This window comes from Mustela erminea, chromosome 13 (genome assembly GCF_009829155.1).
Source record: "Mustela erminea isolate mMusErm1 chromosome 13, mMusErm1.Pri, whole genome shotgun sequence".
Classification (NCBI taxonomy): Eukaryota; Metazoa; Chordata; class Mammalia; order Carnivora; family Mustelidae; genus Mustela; species Mustela erminea.
Window position 1 is genome coordinate 45,265,805 of NC_045626.1, and position 19,145 is coordinate 45,284,949.

Below are 19,145 nucleotides of genomic sequence, written 5' to 3' on the forward strand. Positions count from 1 at the left end.
AGGGACAGTTGGAAACCAGTGTAGGGCCAAGGCTGGATATTTGGTGTCAGAAAACAGAAGAAATTCAGTGGTTTGAAAAGTAATGAATGGTCATTCATTTCTAAAGCTGCTCAGAGGTTGAGAAAACAAGAACTGATATTAATTGTAAAAATTTAATAACAGAATCAGATAATGAAATTTGTGACCAACTCAGAGAAAAAGAAATTGATTAGAGCCCAATTCTGATTAGAGGTCAACAAAAACATTATGGTAGATTTAATTTTTTCAAGTTTAGGATTTTCCTTTCCATTTGGTCTTAACTAACCCTTAAGTACTGAGTCATGTAATTGGCTGAGTGACAATGAATAATGTAATGAGAAATCAATCACTGTATATGTTTGGATTCAAATCAATGTCATCTTCAGTTTGGTAGGTCATATGATGACCATGTGATGTCTGATTTGTCTGGGACAGTTCCTTCATGTCTGTTATCTCATTGTACTTATTACTCAGGAATGTCCCAGTTTGGGCAATAAATGAAATCGCTTTCTAAGCCATAGACACAGTGCTTCTATGTCTTCGCAAAATTCAACTTTCTCTGCTCAGGTGGGAAGGCGTTCAATTCACATAAATCTGATTGTGTTATGTGCTCCATGGCTAATTATAAGAAAATCATAGGAGACACATTTATGGATTTTTTTTTATGAAAACACAGTCATAAGCAATGTATAAAGGAAAAGACTATTGGAACAAATAATGTTCAATCAGGAATAATCCATATTTATTGAATACCTATTATGGGTTAGGCACCATATTCAGATCCTCAAGTTTCTTGCTCATACTACCACTTATTTTTTAGTACCTCGATTCTGTCTTTAATACCTGTTCTGATTTTTATTGATCTGTAGGTTATTTAGATTTTCTTTCCTTTCTCCTTTAATTATTAGAAACAGAACCTTATTGTGTATGCACATGAATATTCTACTTAGATTATACTTCTGCTACCTAGCAGAAGACAAATTGGTGTCTGGTTTATGATACATCATAAACAAAGATGTTTACATCTGTAAAATCTGGAAAGGAGAGAGCTTCTAGAATAGAGGAAGGGAAATTCCCCTCAAGAAGTGGTTATAGTATTCTTCCTTGCAGCATGTTGGGAGCAATGAGTGGACCAATAAGATGGGTGGGAGATATGGGGAGAAGCTAGTAGGAGTGCAGTAAAGTAAAGGCAGATCTGTGTCTCCCCAAAGCCTTCCCTCCTTTGTCTGCCTAGCCACAGCTGGAGATCAGAGGCCAAGCCCTAAGGGAGACCTGGCAGATTCATTGAAGGCACAGAAAGAATATTGAAAATCAAAGACCTTTCAGTCTGGGAAGGAGATAAAAGCTTTAATAACAGAAAAGCTTTAATAACAGCCATGTGCCAAACAAAGGAAGGACTTCACAGGAATTTGGTCTAGAACCAAGGCAAAGCCAAACAATAAAAAGGTTGAAGAATGGAGCTGGCAGGAGCAAGTCCAATGGTCCCTGGCCAACTGCATGGAGGAATAGGACAAGACTCTGTCCAGACCTTGGAGACGAAGGGCACAGGTTTCAGGCCTTCAAATCTTGCCCCATCAGTAAAATGATATGAGCATGCTTTGCTGCTTTATGTGTATTTATTTGTTTGTAAGTTATACATCTTTACCATAGTGATGATACAGCATATAAAAAATAAACACAAATACAGACTTTTAAAAAAGAGACAAACTAAATGTAAAAAGAAGTTCTAATGTTTTTCTGTTAGTATTGTCTGAGAGACCAGCCAGTATCTTGGGAGGGGCAGAGAGATAAGATCAGAAGAAGGGCCAGAAAACTGCCCTGGGCAGTCCTCGGGAATTTTCAGGAGAATCCCTGTTGGGGGTGGTCCTTGAAAAGGGAATGGCAATTTCTGTTTTCAGTTCCTGCTGATTTCTTGCGGGCTAGCTGGCTGATCTTAATATGCTCTTTCCAGTTGAATCTTTAGGAGCTATCATGGGTGGGGTTAATTAATGGGGAGGCTGACACCGTAAGCAATGTATATTGGCATAAGCTTGGAAGGGAGAGATTTGGCGTGAGTGCGCTCAGGACAAGGCACAGACCAGAAAAAACCAGAAAACAATCTAATCGTGCCTGTGTTCTTTTTTTTTTTTTTTTTTAAAGACTTTATTTATTTGACAGAAATCACAAGTAGGTAGAGAGGCAGGCGGGGTAGGGGGGGAACAGGCTCTTTGCCAAGCAGAGAGCTCAATGCAGGGCTCGATCCCAGAACCGTGGGATCACAACCTGAGCAGAAGGCAGAGGATTTAACCCACTGAGCCACCCAGGCGCCCCTGGTGCCTCTGTTCTGATGACAAAGTGTGTCATGAAGTAGCAAGGACTTTTCCTCTTTTCCTTTTGGGGTAGGCGGTAAGAAGAATGGGGTGCTCATGTTCCATTTCTCCTTCTAGAAGATTATTAAAGAGAAAGGACTCTATTAGAGTCTGTTGAACAGGCAAATAATAACCTTTGTAACTGGCATTGATTGGTGTCTTAGATCCAGTCTGTGCCATCTTGTAAACAGAGAAGGTAGGATGACCACACAGAAGTTTTCCTCTACAAGAGTTTAAGTAGGTCGGAAGCTGTGTCAATCTAAGTCTAACGCCTTGTGAGGTATCTTTCCAACTGGAAAGAATTTTTCTAGGAGTACTCTTCTAACCAACTTGACATTCTTCTTATTAGGTTTTGAATCTCAAACGTACATAAGAGAAAATTTGCCCAAATTTTTAAATATTTTTGCACTCATGCTCCCATGGGGACCTCAGGTGCAAAGGGTTAATCATTGGTTAATCCCTGGTTCATTCATGACCTCTCTTTATTTTACTGATTTTTCACCTTCATTTCTTTACCTAGTTCCCATTCCCCTGCTCCTCTTTTCCATAGACACTCACTCTAATGTGTTACAATCACTCTATATTGCTTATGTGTTTCTCTAGTGATCTTGACCTAGTTTATTCCTGGTCTGCATTACCACAAACAGCCCTGTGATGAATACTCATGTTCATGTAATTTTATAAACCTGTGTTAGACTTTTTATAGGATTGATGGGTCATGAGGTATATGTTTATTTAATTTTGTTAAATTATGACAAATTGTTTGCAGAAGATCTGTACTCATTTATATTCTTATATATATTCTCCTGTTTTCCTATATCTCTAACAATCTGATGGCCATAAGAGATAGCTAATTGTTTAAATTTGTGTTTATGTGATTATTAGTGAATCTATCTTTTTCTATACTTGTGTCATGGATACTGTGATGTGTTGCCCAGATCCTCCTTCAGGAATGGACTTAATTCCTCCATCTGGGAATGCTTTTGTCTGGTGGCTATCAGCTGTCAGCCCATACCAGAAATTATCCTTGGGAGAAGACAGCTGCCTTGTCCAGGTTCATGTGCCCTTTCCAGAAGCAGTTTACATCCAATAACTGGTTTATGTGGAAGCACAGGCCCAAACTTCTCATCCTAACATGGGACAACTCAGAAGGACCAGCCTACCTACAAAGTTCTTTATGGGATCAGGTGAAAGTTTTGCTGAGACTGAATTGCAGACCATTTTCTCCCTCTGTTAATCTGCCTTCTTCCTTTCTTTCACATGTGTTATCTCAAGAACATTCTCTAATGAATTTTCTTCATGCCAATCTCCATTTCAGTATCTTCTTTCTTAGGAACACAATCTTCAACAGTCATGCCCAAAGTGGGGTAGTTTGAGAAAGCACACACTAAGAGAGGATTCTAGGGCTAGATTTTCCTCTGGCCTGCTGGCATTGAGTACCACATCCCTCCCACTGGTGGTAGTGGATCAGGGCGAGACTGATCCTGTAAAAGGTAGCAGCAAAACTGTTAAAAAAGTTTTTGTCACTCTTCAACTATGGGTGTACCAATGAAAAGAAAGGCACTAGTGGGTGCAATGCAGCCAACATTTAAAAAATATGGAGGAAATGATAATCATATGAACAATTAAATTAGATGGCTATTGTCAGGGGAAACTGGTGCTTTAGAAAAAGATAATAAATGGTCAAGATTGGTTAATCAATAATTAAAGGCTAAGTATGAAAAGGAAGGCCTTTTTGGCTGCTGGAAAGCAGAAAAATCCAAAGTCTAGACCCAGGACTCAACCATAAAAGTAGGGGAAACTCCAAAGATATTTTCAACTGCAATCTAGACAGGTCTACTGTGCCAAGACAAGAGTACAGATTGGAAAAGGATGGGACCATGAAATATCTTGGTTGAGAGAACTCTCTCTATTTAATTGGAAAAACAGATAACTAGAACTGGGTTTACTGAGAGTAATAAGGATGATAGCATCACAAAATACTAGAGGCCTGAGACACCTGGGTTAGAGACACTGGCATGGTTGCATTTAACCATCAGAAGCAAGTCAGACATGATTGCTGAAATGAGTGGCAGATCAGAGTGGCAGTCAGGGACTTGGCAGAACCTAGTGTGGGTTCTGTTTCTGTGCGGTAAGAGCTACTAGCAGGGAAAGCCAAACTCTGTAACTGTTACCACCTCATTAAAATAAAAATGAGGGGCACTGGCTGGCTCAGTGGTTAAAGCCTCTGCCTTCAGCTCTGGTCATGATCCCAGGGTTCTGGGATTGAGCCCCACATCGGGCTCTCTGCTCAGCAAGAAGCCTGCTTCCCCTTCCCCAACCCTGCCCCGCCCACCTCTCTGTCTACTTGTGATCTCTGTCTGTCAAATAAACAAATAAAACTAACTAACTAACTAAATAAAAATGAAATAAAAAATGCAACCTTGGGAGGTCAGGGGATAGGTGGAATTTTGTGTTTCTCTTAAAGATCTATATAATTCAGAAGTTGTCCCCATGATACTCTCATTTAATTCCCAAGTCTGGCACTTGCAAAGACCAGATGGACTCTGAAGGATGACAGTGGACTAGTATTAGTGCCACCAAGTGTAGTCTCATTGCTTCCAGACTGCCACATGTGGTATCTTTTCTAAAGGAGACTACTATTGACCTGAGGCATGTAGGATGCAGTCTTTGGTCTGGTAGTACATTCTGTTTCAGCTCAATCAGAAAGGAAGATCAGAAACAGTTTGCATTCCCTTGAAACAGAAAGTAGTATTCATGTGCAGTTTATAAAGACAAATGTTAATAGCCATCTCTTTGTCATAATATAGTCTGAAGAGACCCACACTGTCTGGACATCCTGCAGAACATACTTTTCTATTACATCAATGACATTATGCTAACTTGACTAGATGTAGCAAGAAACAGTAAGTACATTGGAAACCACATTAAGATATGTGCTTAAGAGAGTATGAGATGAACACTGTGAAGATCCAGGGACTGACTAATCATCTTAGTGAAATTTCAAGAAGGCAGTGGTCTGGAACATGCCAGGACTTTCCATCCCAGAGTAACAAAAACAACAATAATTATTGCATCTCATATTTCCCATCAAAAAGAAAGAAATACAATGGCTTCTCTTTGGGCTTGATGGCCATGTCTTCCCCAGGAAAGGCTGTCAGCTTTGCATGAGGCCCAGACCAGAAAAAAAGCTTGGTAGCAGGTCCAGGATGCTAGGCTAGCAGTCCTGCCAAGTTAGGATATACAATTCAGCTTATCCTGTAATTTTAGAGGTATCTTATGTGGAAAAGATGCTCTGTGGATTTTATGGCAAGCCCTAGAGTTCTGGAGCAAGGGTATGCTATCTATAGTGAATAATTCTATGCCACTCAAATATTAGCTCCTAGCCAGCTTCTGGACTCTGGTAGGGATGGAGCACCTGACAATATGTAATAAAGTGACCATGTGGCCAGCACTTCCCATTATGATATAGGAGTTGTCAGACCTACCAAGTCATAAAGTTGGACAAGCCCAGCAGCTCTCCATTGTAAGATAGAAATGATACATCTGGGGTCCAGCCCAAACAGAGCCAGAAGGCCAAGTAAGTTGTGCAAGCAGGTGTTCCATACTGTCATGTCATCCACATTGTCACACCAACACCTCTCTCTTAGGTCACATTCATGGGCAAATGGTTAAGTCTCTCATGAACAGCTGACAAAGGAAGAAAAAAGCTGAGCTGGGCTCACAAATGGATTGGCTTAGTCTATTTGTAAACTGTAGTGGTTTAAAAATATGTCTGGAAATTCTTTGACATTTTATGAGTCTCCACTTTGATGCTGTCAAGAGATAGAGTCCAATTCTCCTCATCTTGAATACAGGCTGGCCTTAGTCACTCAGTTCTAACCAATGGAATAAGGTGGAAGTGATGCTGATTTCCAAGGCTAGGTCATGAAAGTTGCTATATTTCCCTCCTGCATTTCCCTTCTTCTTGAGATGCTTGCTCTTGAACCTAGATACTATGCTTCGAGAAAGCGAAATATTCTTATTAAAAGACCATGTCTAGGTCTTGCAGCTGCTTTAGCAGCTGAGGTCCCAGCCAACAGCCAGCAGCAACTGTCAGACATGTGAATAAAAAGACTCTCATGATTCTGTTCCCTATATGAAAGCTGTCTCACTTGTTCCCACCAAGTTCTGCTCAAATTTTAGATATGTGAGAGGAAGACATGTTACTTTGAGCTACTACATTTGGGTTAAATGGCCCAATCATGGATGGCCTTAAAATGTAGTTGTGAGGGGAAATCTTCCTAATGGACTTAATTTTGGGTGGTGCATCTGGTATACTGTCTTTATCGAGGAAGAGAAGTGGCCCGAGGTTTGGGTATATATGGATTTATGTGCAGTAGCAAATGACTTGACCAGTGTGTCAGGGACCCGCTCTGAAAGAGAATGCTTGGAGGACTGGGAACATGATCTTGGATAGAGGCATGTGAGCTGACATAGGGGAGTGAGTGTGAAAAGTACAAATCTTATAATATGCTAATGCCCACCAGAGTAGCATTTACCACAGAGAAAGCACTAAACAATCAAGCTGGCACAATAATTTAGCCAGGTGGTGTCAACTAGCTTCTGTCATTGGCTACCACAGTGACGGCGCAGTGGACACGCATATGAAATAACCATGGTGACAGGGAAGGAGGCTATGCATGGGCTCAGTAGGCTGGGCTCTTGCACACTGAGGCTGTTCTAACTACTGTCACTGCTGTACGTTTGAGCTGCCAGCATTAAAAACCAACAATGAAGCCCCCAGTTTTGGAACTGTCTCTTGAGGTATGACCTGATGGCAAGTTGAGTATCTTAAACCTCTGCCCCAAAAGGATATCAGTTCATTTTCACTAGAATGTGCACACACTCTTTTTCCCTTATAGTTCATGCCTGCGCCACTGTGTGAGGATTTAGTCTTTGATCCACCTACATGGATCCCACATCCTCATATCAGACCTATGAGCTTTGCTTCAGTGGGAAGTAGGGTTTCTATTACAGAATCCAGAGAAGAAGAAGGTATTTAGGATTCAGAAGTTTCACCTGGGTATGTTTTTACTACGTTGCCCAATTCTAATGTAAATGAGCACTTACAGCTGCAACAGAAAGACTTTTGAGCAGGAGTTTAGGCCCTTCAATAATGAGAGGCTGGGTCACCCCTTGGTTAAGTCCCTAGAGCAGGAGAGTCTCTGAGAGTGAAAGGAATCTAGAATAGAGAATAAAGAAGGGAAAAAATGAGAATCTTTTGGTGTCCTAAGACAAATTGCAGCTGTAGAACTATGGGTCATCCCACTAATCTCCCTGTCTTATATTTCTTACAGGAAAAAAAAGGCCCACCGGAATGCTGGAGTTGCTGCTTGCAGAACTTATAAAAAGAAATGGATCTAAGTGGTACAAGGGATGGACCATAACAGATGTTGTGATATGCCATCTGGCTCATGCTTCAAGACCAAAGGACTTATTTCCCCAAGTTCCTGGGAGTTCTGCTGGTCATTGACCTTCAGCAATCAGCACTTTTTTTGGTAAGGGCCCTTGGCTGAAGAGTGTTATTGCCCAAAGTCACCACTTCCCAGAAGAGTCCTCATTCAGTGAGTGGTAAATGTAGGCATATCAAGTCTAGTCCTTTTGTCCCAATTGAGACAATTCTGAAGTTGTCTATTCTAGTTATCTATCAAATAGATAGATAGATATATCAAATCACTGCTGCAGGCATTCTGTGGCTCAGGAATTTGGGAGGCGATCAAAGGAAGTTATGATCCAGGGTCTCTCACACGATTTCCGTCAGATGGTGGCTGGAGCTATAAAACAGAGGGCTAAGATAACTGGAGTTTGGCTGAGCATCTCTGTCTTTCTCTTTGTGTAATCTCAGGATCTTGCCATTTGCTTTCTCCATATGGGTTAGTTGGGGCTGTCTCATAATATGGTGGTCTCCGACTAGTCAGATTGCTTATGTGGCAGCTAAATACTTCAAGAATGAGTATTCAAACAAATAATCTAAAAGCTACATTTCCTTTTATGACCTAGCCTCGGAAGACATGTATTCATTATTTTCTGTTGACTGATACGGTCAGAAAAGCTTATCAGTGTTCAAGGAGAGAGGCTGTAGACCCTTCTTTTCCATGGGAGGAGTATCATGGTCACCTTATGAAAACATGTAGCATAGGAGATTGCAGGCATTTTTGGAAAATAGAATCTGCCACACTATTCCAGCTTTGGAGATCTCACCAGGTGGCCCTATGGACTAAATTGTGTCCTAGCTCTCTACCCCCCAAATTCATATCTTGAAGCCCTTATCTCTCGTGTGACTGTATTTGGAGATAGGGATTTTAGGAGTAATTAAGGTTAAATGAAGCCATAGCAGTGGAGTTCTAATCCTATAGTATTCCTGGCCTTATAAGCAGAGGAAGAGAGATATCTTATTCCCTGCACATAACTCAGATCAAAGGCTGTTTGAGGACAGAAAGAAGGCAGCTGTCCACAAACCTAAAAGAGGGCTCTTATTAGAAACCCACCTTGCCTGACCTTTATTTGGCACTTGTAGATCTAGAACTATAAGAAAATAAATTTCTGTTGTCTAAGACACCTTATGTATGGTAATTTGTTATGGTAGCCTAGCAGACTGAGATGGATGGGCTGAGTCATTTGTTGAGATTGCGCTATAGATCCACTTCTCCATCTTCCCAATCCTTCTGTCTTTTACATGGTGGTGTTTATCCTGATAGCAATTCCTGATAAACTTTCGATTATAATTTTCATCATCTAGTCTGTCTTCCAAGAAACCTGACCTGCAACAACCCGATTTAGGTTTCTCCTCTTGTGAACCACATGCTAATGTTCTGTGCTCATTTTATCTACTGTTTCCTACCCTTTTCTTATTAATTTCCAGGAGTTCATAGTGTATCCTAAATACTAATCCTGTTTAAGTTTAGAGATTACAAATATTTTTTCCCAAACTGTCATCTGTCCATTAACTTTGTTTATGATGATTTTTATTTTATAGACATCTAGATGTTTTATGCTTTGAGCATCTACTTTAACAGGTCTTTCCTTATCCCTAAGTTTCAAAAATGTTCTTTACATTTTCTTCTATTACTTTATAATTTTATCTTTCTTCATTAGATCTTTGTACCATTTGGCATCCACTTTGAGTATGGCCTATGTAGAAATTCAAGACGAATTTTCTCTCTAAATTGTACATTTTCCCTGTATTATTTCCTTTTTAAAAATTATATTCAATTAGCCAACATAGAATACATTAATTTTTGATTAGATTTTGATTAATTTTTCTTTTCCCCTGAGAACTTTTATGTTCTATTGATCAATATTCTTTTACCATTCTTTAAAAGAAAGTTTTTTAAGATAAAGCATGCTCCTTTTTCCTTGATCTTCTTTTTTTCAAAATTGAACTGGCTATTTGTGTACTTTTTGTATTCTACAGACATTTTAGAATAAATTTGTAGAGTTCCTAAAAATTTTCTGCTGGGCATTTTTTTTTTTTTTTTGACAGAGAGAGAGCACAAGTAGGCAAAGAGGCAGGCAGAGAGAGATGGGGAAGCAGGCTCCCCACTGAGTAGAAAGTCAATGAGGGGCTCAATCCCAGGACCGTTAGACCATAACTGGAGTCGAAGGCAGAGGCTTAACCCACTGAACCACCCAGGCGACTCTCTGCTGGGCAGTTTTATTATAATTACCTTGCATGTGAAGATTAATTGGAGAGGGTTGACATCTTCAGTGTTAACACGTTCTATCAATGAACATGGTATAACTCTTCGTCTATTCAGGTTACTAAAATGCTGCCAACTGTGGTAGAACTGAGACTTCTTATCTAGTGATAATGTTATTATTCCCTGCTATTCATTTATAAAGGCATACTTAGGAGACCTAAGCAGATTTAGAAATCCACAGTATTCATCTGATACTTTTCCTAGAAATAATAAATAGATAAGTAGTCTCCCATAGTTATTTAAAACCTATTTTATAATTAATAAAAGATAAGCAGTTGATAAACAGAAAAAGACTGTGAGCAATGCCTTTTGAAAACACAAATCCAAATGCTTTTTTTTTTTTTACATATAATTTTTAAATTTTTTTATAAACATGTAATGTATTACTAGTCCCAGGGGTACGGGCCTGTGAATCACCAGGTTTACACACTTCACAGCACTCACCATAGCACATACCCTCCCCAATGTCCATAACCACACCACCCTCTCCCTACCCCCTCCCTCCAGCAACCCTCAGTTTGTTTTGTGAGATTAAGAGTCTCTTATGGTTTGTCTCCCTCCCGATCCCATCTTGTTTCATTCATTCTTTTCCTACCTTCCCAACCCCCCATGTTGCATCTCCACTTCCTCATACCAGGGAGATCACATGGTAGTTGTCTTTCTTTGACTGACTTATTTCACGAAGCATAATAACCTCTAGTTCCATCCACGCCGTCACCAAATGGCAAGATTTCATTTCTTTTGATGGCTGCTTAGTATCCCATTGTATATATTTATATAACACATATTCTTTATTCATTCATCTGTTGATGGACATCTAGGTTCTTTTCCTAGTTTGGCTATTGTGGACATTGCTGCTATAATCATTTGGGTGCACGTGTCCCTTTGGATCACTACGTTTGTATCTTTAGGGTAAATACCCAGTAGTGCAATTTCTGGGTCATAGGGTAGCTCTCTTTTAAACTTTTTGAGGAACCTCCATGCTGTTTTCCAGAGTGGTTGCACCAGCTTGCATTCCCACCAACAGTGTAGGAGGGTTCCCCTTTCTCTACATTTTTGCCAGCATCTGTCATTTCCTGACTTGTTAATTTTAGCCATTCTGACTGGTGAGAGGTGGTATCTCATTGTGGTTTTGATTTGTATTTCCCTGATGCCGAGTGATGTGGAGCACTTTTTCATGTGTCTGTTTTCCATCTGGATGTTTTCTTTGCAGAAATGTCTGTTGATGTCTTCTGCCCATTTCTTGATTGGATTATTTCTTCTTTGGGTGTTGAGTTCAATCAGCTCTTTATAGATTTTGGATACTAGCCCTTTATCTGATATGTCGTTTGCAAATATCTTCTCCCATTCTGCCAGTTGTCTTTTGGTTTTGTTGATTGTTTCCTTTGCTGTGCAGAAGCTTTTGATCTTGATGAAGTCTCAGTAGTTCATTTTTGCCCTTCTTTCCCTTGCCTTTGGCAATGTTCCTAGGAAGAAGTTGCTGAGGCTGAGGTCGAAGAGGTTGCTGCCTGTGTTCTCCTCAAGGGTTTTGATGGATTCCTTTCTCACATTGAGGTCCTTCATCCATTTTGAGTCTATTTTCGTGTGTGGTGTAAGGAAATGGTCCAGTTTCATTTTTCTGCATGTGGCTGTCCAATTTTCCCAACACCATTTGTTGAAGAGACTCTCTTTTCCATTGGACATTCTTTCCTGCTTTGTTGAAGATTATTTGACCATAGAGTTGAGGGTCTATTTCTGGGCTCTGTATTCTGTTCCATTCATCTATGTTTCTGTTTTTGTGCCCATACCATACTGTCTTGATGATGACAGCTTTGTAATAGTGCTTGAAGTCTGTAATTGTGATGCCACCAACTTTGGCTTTCTTTTTCAATATTCCTCTGGCTATTCAATGTCTTTTCTGGTTTCATATAAATTTTAGTATTATTTGTTCCATTTCTTTGAAAAAAATAGGTGGGATTTTGATTGGGATTGCATTAAATGTGTAGATTGCTTTAGGTAGAATAGACATTTTCACAATATTTGTTCTTCCAATCCATGAGCATGGAACATTTTTCCATTTCTTTGTGTCTTCCTCAATTTCTTTCATGAGTATTTTATAGTTTCCTGAGTATAGATTCTTTGCCTCTTTGGTTAGGTTTATTCTTAGGTGTCTTGTGGTTTTGGGTGCAATTGTAAAAGGGATTAACTCTTTAATTTCTCTTTCTTCTGTCTTCTTGTTGGTGTACAGAAATGCAACTGATTTCTGTGCATTGATTTTATATCCTGACACTTTACTGAATTCCTGTATAAGTTCTAGCAGATTTGGAGGGGAGTCTTTTGGGTTTTCCACATATAGTGTCATATCTGCAAAGAGTGATAGTTTGACTTCTTCTTTGGCGATTTGGATGCCTTTAATTTCTTTTTGTTTTCTGATTGCTGAGGCTAGGACTTCTAGTACTATTCAACTTCTAGTTGAATAGCAGTGGTCATAATGGATATCCCTGCTGTGTTCCTGATCTTAGCAGAAAAGCTCTCAGTATTTCTCCATTGAGAATGATATTTGTGGTGGGTTTTTCATAGATAGCTTTAATGATATTGAGGTATGTGCCCTCTATCCCTACACTTTGAAGATTTTTTTTTTTTTTAAAGATTTTATTTATTTATTTCACAGACGGAGATCACGACAGAGAGGCAGGCAGAGAGAGAGAGAGAGAGAGGAGGAAACAGGCTCCCTGCTGAGCCAGAGGCTTTAACCCACTGAGCCACCCATGTGCCCCTGAAAAGTTTTGATTGGGAAGGGATGCCGTACTTTGTGAAATGTTTTTTCAGCATCTATTGAGAGTATCATATGGTTATAGTTCTTTCTTTTATTAATGCATTGTATCACATTGATTGATTTGCAGATGTTGAACCAACCCTGTGCCCTGGAAAAGATCCCCCTTGGTCATGGTGAATAATCATTTTAATGTCCCTTTGGATCCTATTGACTAGTGTTTTGGTGAGAATTTTCACATCTGTGTTCATCAAGGATATTGGTCTGTAATTCTCTTTTTTGATGGTATCCTTGTCTGGTTTTGGGATCAAGTTGATGCTTGCCTCATAAAATGAGTTTGCAAGTTTCCCTTCCATTTCTATTTTTTGGAAGAGTTTCAGGAGAATAGGTATTAATTCTTCTTTAAATGTTTGATAGAATTCCCCTGGTAAGCCGTCTGGCCCTGGGCTCTTGTTTGTTTGGAGATTTTTGATGACTGTTTCAATCTCCTTTCTGGCTAGGGTTCTGTTCAGGTTTTCTATTTCTTCCTGGTTCAGTTGTGGTAGTTTATACATCTCTAGAAATGCCTCCATTTCTTCCAGATTGTCACATTTTCTGGCATGTAGTTGCTCATGATATGTTCTTCTAATTGTTTGTATTTCTTTGGTGTTGGTTGTGATCTTTCCTCTTTCATTCATGATTGTATTAATTTGGGTCCTTTCTCTTTTCTTTTTGATAAGTCTAGCCAGGGGTTTATCAATCTTATTAATTCTTTCAAAGAACCAGCTCCTAGTTTCATTGATTTGTTCTATTGTTTTGTTGTTGTTGTTGTTGTTTTGGTTTGTATTTCATTGATTTCTGCTCTGATCTTTATGATTTCTCTTCTCCTTCTGGGTTTAGGCTTTCTTTGTTGTTCTTTCTCCAGATCCTTTAGGTGTAGGGTTAGGTTGTGTATTTGAGACCTTTCTTGTTTCTTGAGAAAGGCTTGTATCACTATATATTTTCCTCTCAGGATTGCTTTTGGTGTGTCCCACAGATTTCGAGCCATTGTGCTTTCATTATCATTTGTTTCCATGAATTTTTTCAATTCTTCATTAATTTCCTGGTTGACCCATTTGTTCTTTAGATGGATGCTCTTTAGACTCCATGTATTTGTGTTCTTTCCAAATTTCCTCTTGTGATTGAGTTTTAGCTTCAGAGCATTGTGGTCTGAAAATATGCAGGGAATGATCCCAGTGTTTTGGTACTGGTTGAGAGTTGATTTGTGACCCAGGATGTGATCTATTCTGGAGAATGTTCCATGTGCACAAGAGAAGAAGGTGTATTCTGTTGCTTTGGGATGGAATGTTCTGAATATATCTGTGATGTCCCTCTGGTCCAATGTGTCATTTAAGGTCTGTATTTCCTTGTTGATCTTTTTCTTGGATGATCTATCCATTTCAGTGAGGGGAATGTTATATTCCCCTACTATTATTGTATTATTATCGATGTGTTTCTTTGATTTTGTTATTAATTGGTTTATATAATTGGCTGCTCCTATGTTAGGGGCATAGATATTTAAAATTGTTAGATCTTCTTGTTGGACAGACCCTTTGAGTATGATATAGTGTCCTTCCTCATCTCTTAGTATAGTCTTTGGCTTGAGATCTAATTGGTCTGATATAAGGATTGCCACCCCAGCTTTCTTTGTTGTCCATTAGCATGGTAAATTGTTTTCTACCCCCTCACTTTAAATGTGGAGGTGTCTTTGGGTCTAAAATGAGTTTCTTGTAGACAGCATATTGATGGGTTTTGTGTTTTTATCTATTCTGATACCCTGTGTCTTTTAATTGGGGCATTTAGCCCATTTACATTGAGGGTAACTATTGAAAGAGCTGAATTTAGTGCCATTGTATTGCCTGTAAGGTGACTGTTACTGTATCTTGTCTCAGTTCCTTTTTGGTCTGTTACTTTTAGGCTCTCTCTTTGCTTAGAGGACCCCTTTCAATATTTCCTGTAGAACTGGTTTGGTGTTTACAAATTCTTTTAGTTTTTGTTTGTCCTGGAAGCTTTTTATCTCTCTATTTTCAATGACAGCCTATCTGGATATAGTATTCTTGGCTGCATGTTTTTCTCATGCCAGTTCTTTTTGGCCTGCCAGGTCTCTGTGGATAAGTCTGCTGCCAATCTAATATTTTTACCATTGTATGTTACAGACTTCTTAGTCCCAGAATGCTTTCAGGATTTTTCTCTTTGTCACTAGGTCTTGTAAATTTTACTATTAGATGACGGGGTGTGGACCTATTCTTATTGATTTTGAGGGGGGTTCTTTGTGCCTCCTGGATTTTGATGCTTGTTCCCTTTGCCATATTAGGGAAATTCTCTACAATAATTCTCTCCAATATACCTTGCTCCCTTCTCTTTCTTCTTCTTCTTCTGGAATCCCAATTATTCTAATGTTGTTTCATCTTATGGTATCACTTATCTCTCGGATTCTCCCCTCGTGGTCCAGTAGTTGTTTGTCTCTCTTTTGCTCAACTTCTTTATTCTCTGTCATTTGGTCTTCTATATCATTAATTCTCTCTTCTGCCTCATTTATCCTAGCAGTAAGAGCCTCCATTTTTGATTGCACCTCATTAATAGCTCTTTTTAATTTCAACTTGGTTAGATTTTTGTTCTTTTATTTCTCCAGAAAAGGCTTTTATTTCTCTAGACAGGGTTTTTCTAATATCTTCCATGTCTTTTTCGAGCCCAGCTAGCATCTTGATCATCATCATTCTGAACTCTAGATCTCACATATTACCAATGTCCGTATTGATTAGGTCCCTAGCCTTTGGTACTGCCTCTGGTTCTTTTTTTCTTTGTTTTGTGGTGAGTTTTTCCGCCTTGTCATTTTATCCAGATAAGAATATATGAAGGAGCGAATAAAATGCTAAAAGGGTGGCAAAGACCCCAGGAAAATGTGCTTTAACCAAATCAGAAGAGACCCCAAATCGTGGGGGGGAAGAAAGGGGGTAAAAAGAAGTTCAGGAAAAAAAAATTTTTAAAAAGAAAATAAATAGAAAAATATACATATATTAGACTGGTGAATAGAACAGGGTCACCCACTTAATTTTGGCAGTATTTTGGTCTCTTAGAAGAAACTACCTCCCCAAATTTTAAAGAATGAAAAACATATATAAGTAAACACAATGAAGGGATGGAATATAACTATAAAAATGAAAAAAATTTTTTTAAAAAATTTCTAAAAAAGGAGTTGATAAGGTAAGTTGGTTGGGAAAATAAAGAAAAAGAAAGTGGAGAGAATTTGCTCAGACTGGAGACTAGAATAAAGCCCTGTGCTATATTTGAGGCCCTGTGCTAGATTTGAGGTGTATTTTGATCTATTAGAAGAAGTTGTACCCCAATATTTTTTAGAAAAAAAAATGCTATGTGTAAAGAAAAAATAAAGTTAGATACAATGAAGGGTAAAATATGACTATAATAATGAAGGTTCAAAAAAGATTTTTTTAATGAAAGTTATTGTTAAAATAAACTAGTTAAAAAGCTATAAAAGAGGAAAGGGTAAAAGTTTAAAAAAATTTAGCAGAAGAAAAAAATAAAATTAAAAAAATTAATTAACTTTGCAAGACTAAGGAATCATGGGGAGAAAGCCGTGAATTCCATGTGTTGCTTTCTCCTCCTCTGGAATTCTGCTCTTCTCCTTGGTAAATGGACTTGGTCTTGGCTAGATCTCTTGTTGATCTTCTGGAGGGAGGGGCCTGTTGTAGTGATTCTCAAGTGTCTTTGCCCGAGGCGGAATTGCACCGCCCTTACCATGGGCCAGGCTAAGTAATCTGCTCAGGTTCGCTTTTGGGAGCTTTTGTTTCCTGAACACTTTCCATAGAGTTCCGGAGGACGGGAATGAAATGGCAGCCTCACAATCTCTGGCCCAGAGGAGCTGAGAACTCGGGGCCCCACTCCTCAGTGCGCCTTCGGAGAAAAGCACTCAATCACTCCCATCTCCCTGGCCTCCAGCTGTGCTCCGAGATCACCCAGCCTGTGACCAAGCTTCTCTGTCTCTGGCACACAGCCCTGCCTGGAGTCTCTGAGCCCCACAGATCCCTGTGCTCTTCCAGTGGGATATCCCTAGATCTTGTGGGGTCCCTGCTCACAGAGCAGTGGCCTGTGCCATGGATCATGATTTAAGGTAGCCCCAAGTTGAGAGCTCACTCCTTGGCTCTGTCTCTGTAGCCGGCTTCCCTGTTCTAATACCTGTGAGCTCTGTGACACTCTGACAGCCCCAATCCTTCTGTGACGTAGCAGGGCCTGAGGCCACACTGTTCCCACGTGAGCTTCACCCCGGCTTAACCTCTGGAGTGATGTCCCTCAGTGGAGCAGACTTTTAAAAGTTCTGATTTTGTGCTCTGTTGCTATTTCAGCTCTTGCCGGGAACCGGCCCCTCCTCCCATGGTCTATCTTCCTGTCACTTTGGATTCACTTCTCCACCGGTCCTACCTTTCAGAAGTGGTCAGTTTTCCGTTTCTATAATTTCTGCTCTTCTTCTCTTCAATCTCCTGTTGGATTTGTAGGTGTTTGAAATGGTTTGATAAGCTATCTAGCTGATCTTCCACTACCTGAAGTCATCTCAGCCTGCTGCTCCTCCGCCATCTTGACTCTTCTACCACAAATCCAAATGTTCTTAAGTGTAAGAAAAGGTTCTCAACTTCACCCATAATAGGGAAATGCAAATTAGAAAAATAATGATGTACCACTATTTCACCTACCAAACTGATAAGTTACTTTGAAAGTTTGATAATAATCTATATTAACACGGTGTGAGGAAGCAAATATCCATATACATTGTTTGTAAGATTCCAGATTGATGCAGACTCTTTGGAGGGAAATTTCTCAATGTATTTCAAAGGTAAAAATACACATAACATTTGAACCTGTGGTTCTATGGGTGGAAATTTATCTTTCAAGTGTACTTCTGTGCAAAACTGTATAAAGAAGGCTACTCATTATGGCCTTATTGATTGCAACAAAAGGCTGGAACGACCTACATGGCCATCAGTAGGTATGGCTAAAAAATTATTTATACTTGTACACCCATATAACAAAAAATTATTTGGCCTTTGAAAATAATTAGGTACATCTCTTTTTGTGAGATGGAGTAATCGTGAAGACTGTTAAGTGGAAAGCCACAACACAAAATATATGTAAACTATACCTCTACTGTACAAAGCAAAAAGGATGCATTAATATACATGTTTGCATTCCCATAGAGTATCTCTGGAGTGATAATTAAGAAACAGATAATAGTGGTTGCCTCTGGGAAGGACAGCCAGGAACTGAGGATGGAGGTGGGAGGAAGACTTTCTTTACATTCAAGATCCCTTTGAACTGTTTGATTAAGTATTTAATGATATCTACATATTAGTTTAAAAAGAAATTAATTAAAATGATTCTGTGACTTAGTTTATCTTTTCACGTAAGTTGTAGAATCTTATATTAAGTAGGTTTTGCTATATTCAGCTTTGACCTAAAGATTTTGTCTTGTTGGTTTATCACCCTGGTATTCCTTTCTGCACATTCAAAGAGATTATTAGCTGAAATGTTTTTCTAGTAAAAATGGGAGGAAAAAACCCCATGATTTGAACGTCTGTAGCAATGGCAACTCCTTCTATTTGAAGTGCATGGAGACTGGACTAATGTTTCATTCCATTTGAACAATATTGAAGGGAATCTCAAGAATTCTTTTTTTTTTTTTAATCTGAAGAATTCTTAATGGACATGTGTTCTGAGTCGAATTGTGTCTCCCCTCACCCCCATTCACAGGGTGAAATCTACTCTTTACAATCTCAGAATGTGATTATATTTTGAGATAGGGGTTTTTTAAAAGTAATTAAATTAAAATGTGGTCATTAAGGTGAGCCCTAATCCAATGTTACTGGTGTCCTTATAGGAAGATGAGATTTGACACAGAAAGGTATGGAGGCAAGACCATGAGAAGATATAGCAAGAAGGTACAAACCAAGAAGAGAGGCCTCAGGAGAAACCAATGCTGCCACCACCCTGGCCTCAGACTTCTAGTCTCCAGAATAGTAAGAAAATAAACTTCTGTTGTTTAAGCCACTTAGTTTGTGATACATTGTCATGACAGCCCTAGAAAACTAATATGGCATGATAAAACAAAACAATCTTCTGTATTGGAAAGCGAGTATGACATCAAATATTTACTAGATGAATTTTCTAGGACACTAGTTGTAAAAATTTCAAATGGACTGACCCAGACAGGCCTCAGAGGATCAGGGCCTCACCTCCAATAATTAGCATTTTGAATTT

General features: G+C 39.1%; 1 long non-coding RNA gene across 1 annotated transcript; it reads left to right on the forward strand.

Annotated features, from left to right (window-relative positions):
• Nucleotides 1-5,868: 5,868 nt before the first annotated feature.
• LOC116572410 lies at nt 5,869-18,909 on the forward strand. The gene is made up of 3 exons (XR_004278299.1): nt 5,869-5,946; nt 7,706-7,906; nt 18,766-18,909. It is a non-coding gene; the product is annotated as an uncharacterized LOC116572410 (long non-coding RNA).
• The last annotated feature ends 236 nt before the right edge of the window (nt 18,910-19,145 follow it).